The sequence below is a fragment of the Calliopsis andreniformis genome, unplaced genomic scaffold (assembly GCF_051401765.1).
Source record: "Calliopsis andreniformis isolate RMS-2024a unplaced genomic scaffold, iyCalAndr_principal scaffold0019, whole genome shotgun sequence".
Taxonomy (NCBI): Eukaryota; Metazoa; Arthropoda; class Insecta; order Hymenoptera; family Andrenidae; genus Calliopsis; species Calliopsis andreniformis.
The window spans coordinates 4,823,126-4,827,250 of NW_027480431.1; positions in this window are offsets into that span (position 1 = coordinate 4,823,126).

A 4,125-nucleotide genomic window follows, 5' to 3' on the forward strand; every position below is an offset into this window, starting at 1 on the left:
TACGCCTGAAGCATAAAATACAATACAAATACAACAGCCTTTTCATCGTATAACAGGAATAATTTCAACAAGCGTGAAAGTAATGATCATTTCGGCGTTTCGGGCATCCTAGGCTTAACTCTGAGGCATTGCTCCACCAGATCGAATAGTTAGGGCCTAAGAAGTCAACGCCAGAAGCATAAAATACAATATAAATACAACAGTGTTTCCATCGTATAAAACAAATAATTGCAACCAGTATGAAACTTATGGTCATTTCTACTTTCCGAGCAACCTAGGCTTCACCCTAGGGCGTTGCTCCAACAGGTTCAATAGTTAGGGCCGTAGAAGTCAACGCCCGAACCATAAAATGCAAAAAAAATACAACAGTGTTACCATCATATAACAGGAATAATTGCAACCAGATTGAAAGTGATGGCCCATTCTACGTTCCGGGCAACCTAGGCTTCACTCTATTGCGTTGCTCCACCAGATCGAATAGTTAGGGCCTTAGAAGTCAACGCCAGAAGCATAAAATACAATATAAATACAACAGTTTTTCCATCGTATAAAACGAATAATTGCAACCAGTGTGAAAGTAATGGTCATTTCTACGTTCCGAGCACCCTAGGCGTCACTCTAGGGCGTTGCTCCACCACATCTAATAGCTACGGCCTTAGAAGCCAACGCCAGAGGCATAAAATACGATATAAATGCAACAGCTTTTTCATCGTATAAAACGAATAATTGCAACCAGTGTGAAAGTAATGGTCATTTCTACGTTCCGAGCACCCTAGGCGTCACTCTAGGGCGTTGCTCCACCACATCTAATAGCTACGGCCTTAGAAGCCAACGCCAGAGGCATAAAATACAATATAAATGCAACAACCGTTACACCGTATAAAACGAATAATTGCAACCTGTGTGAAGGTTATGGTCATATCTACGTTCCGGGCAACCTAGGCTTCACTGTAGGGCGTTGCTCCACCAGATCGAAGTGTTAGGGCCTAAGAAGTCAACGCCCGAAGCATAAAATACGATATAAATACAACAGCTTTTCCATCGTATTAAATGAATAATTGCAAACAGTGTGAAAGTAGTGGTCATTTCTACGTTCCGAGCATCCTAGGCTTCACTCTAGGGCGGTGCTCCACCATATCGAATAGCTACGGCCTTAGAAGCCTACGCCTGAAGCATAAAATACAATACAAATACAACAGCCTTTTCATCGTATAACAGGAATAATTTCAACAAGCGTGAAAGTAATGATCATTTCGGCGTTTCGGGCATCCTAGGCTTAACTCTGAGGCATTGCTCCACCAGATCGAATAGTTAGGGCCTAAGAAGTCAACGCCAGAAGCATAAAATACAATATAAATACAACAGTGTTTCCATCGTATAAAACAAATAATTGCAACCAGTATGAAACTTATGGTCATTTCTACTTTCCGAGCAACCTAGGCTTCACCCTAGGGCGTTGCTCCAACAGGTTCAATAGTTAGGGCCGTAGAAGTCAACGCCCGAACCATAAAATGCAAAAAAAATACAACAGTGTTACCATCATATAACAGGAATAATTGCAACCAGATTGAAAGTGATGGCCCATTCTACGTTCCGGGCAACCTAGGCTTCACTCTATTGCGTTGCTCCACCAGATCGAATAGTTAGGGCCTTAGAAGTCAACGCCAGAAGCATAAAATACAATATAAATACAACAGTTTTTCCATCGTATAAAACGAATAATTGCAACCAGTGTGAAAGTAATGGTCATTTCTACGTTCCGAGCACCCTAGGCGTCACTCTAGGGCGTTGCTCCACCACATCTAATAGCTACGGCCTTAGAAGCCAACGCCAGAGGCATAAAATACGATATAAATGCAACAGCTTTTTCATCGTATAAAACGAATAATTGCAACCAGTGTGAAAGTAATGGTCATTTCTACGTTCCGAGCACCCTAGGCGTCACTCTAGGGCGTTGCTCCACCACATCTAATAGCTACGGCCTTAGAAGCCAACGCCAGAGGCATAAAATACAATATAAATGCAACAACCGTTACACCGTATAAAACGAATAATTGCAACCTGTGTGAAGGTTATGGTCATATCTACGTTCCGGGCAACCTAGGCTTCACTGTAGGGCGTTGCTCCACCAGATCGAAGTGTTAGGGCCTAAGAAGTCAACGCCCGAAGCATAAAATACGATATAAATACAACAGCTTTTCCATCGTATTAAATGAATAATTGCAAACAGTGTGAAAGTAGTGGTCATTTCTACGTTCCGAGCATCCTAGGCTTCACTCTAGGGCGGTGCTCCACCATATCGAATAGCTACGGCCTTAGAAGCCTACGCCTGAAGCATAAAATACAATACAAATACAACAGCCTTTTCATCGTATAACAGGAATAATTTCAACAAGCGTGAAAGTAATGATCATTTCGGCGTTTCGGGCATCCTAGGCTTAACTCTGAGGCATTGCTCCACCAGATCGAATAGTTAGGGCCTAAGAAGTCAACGCCAGAAGCATAAAATACAATATAAATACAACAGTGTTTCCATCGTATAAAACAAATAATTGCAACCAGTATGAAACTTATGGTCATTTCTACTTTCCGAGCAACCTAGGCTTCACCCTAGGGCGTTGCTCCAACAGGTTCAATAGTTAGGGCCGTAGAAGTCAACGCCCGAACCATAAAATGCAAAAAAAATACAACAGTGTTACCATCATATAACAGGAATAATTGCAACCAGATTGAAAGTGATGGCCCATTCTACGTTCCGGGCAACCTAGGCTTCACTCTATTGCGTTGCTCCACCAGATCGAATAGTTAGGGCCTTAGAAGTCAACGCCAGAAGCATAAAATACAATATAAATACAACAGTTTTTCCATCGTATAAAACGAATAATTGCAACCAGTATGAAAGTTATGGTCATTTCTACTTTCCGGGTAACCTAGGCTTCACCCTAGGGCGTTGCTCCAACAGATCGAATAGTTATGGCTTTAGAAGTCAACGGCCGAAGCATAAAATACAAAATAAATAGAACTGTTTTTCCATCGTATAAAACGAGTAATTGCTACCGGTGTGAAAGTTATGGTCATTTCTACGTTCCGGGCAACCTAGGCTTCACCATAGTGCGTTGTTCCACCAGATGGAAGAGTTAGGGCATAAGAAGTCACCGCCAGAAGCATAAAATACGATTTAAGTAATACAGTTTTTCCATCGTATAAAACGAGTAATAGCAAACATTGCGAATGTAATGGTCATTTCTACGTTCCGGGCTACCTAAACGTCACTCTATTGCGTTGCTCCACCACATCTAATAGCTACGGCCTTAGACGTCAACGACAGAAGCATTAAATACAATAAAGATGCAACAGCTTTTCCATCGTATAAAACGAATAATTGCAACCAGTGTGAAAGTTATTGTCATTTCTACTTTCCGGGAAACCTAGGCTTCACTCTAGGGCGTTGCTCCACCAGATCGAATATTTAGTGCCTAAGAAGTCAACGCCAGAAGCATAAAATACAAGATAACTACAACAGTTTTTACATCGTATAAAACGAATAATTGCTACCAGTATGGAAGTGATGGTCATTTCTACGTTCCGGGCAACCTAGGCCGCACCCTATGACGTTGTTCCACCAGATTGAATAGTTAGGCCCTAAGAAATCAACGCCAGAAGCATAAAATACAATATAAATATAACAGTGTTTCCATCGTATAAAACGAATAATTTCAACCAGTGTGAATGTTATGGTCATTTCTACATTCCGAGCAACCTAGTCTTCACCCCAGGGCGTTGTTCCACCCGGTCGAATAGTTAGGGCCTAAGAAGTGAACGCCAGGAGCATAAAATACAATATAAATACAACAGTTCTTCCATCATATAAAACGAATAATTGCAACCAGTATGAAAGTTATGGTCAGTTCTACGTTCCGGGCAACCTAGGCTTCACCCTAGGCCGTTGCTCCAACAGACGGAATAGTTAGGGCCTTAGAAGTCAACGCCCGAAGCATAAAATGCAATGAAAATACAACAGTGTGTCCATCATATAACAGGAATAATTGCAACCAGTTTGAAAGTGATGGCCAATTCTACGTTCCGCGCAACCTAGGCTTCACTCCAGGCCGTTGCTCCACCAGA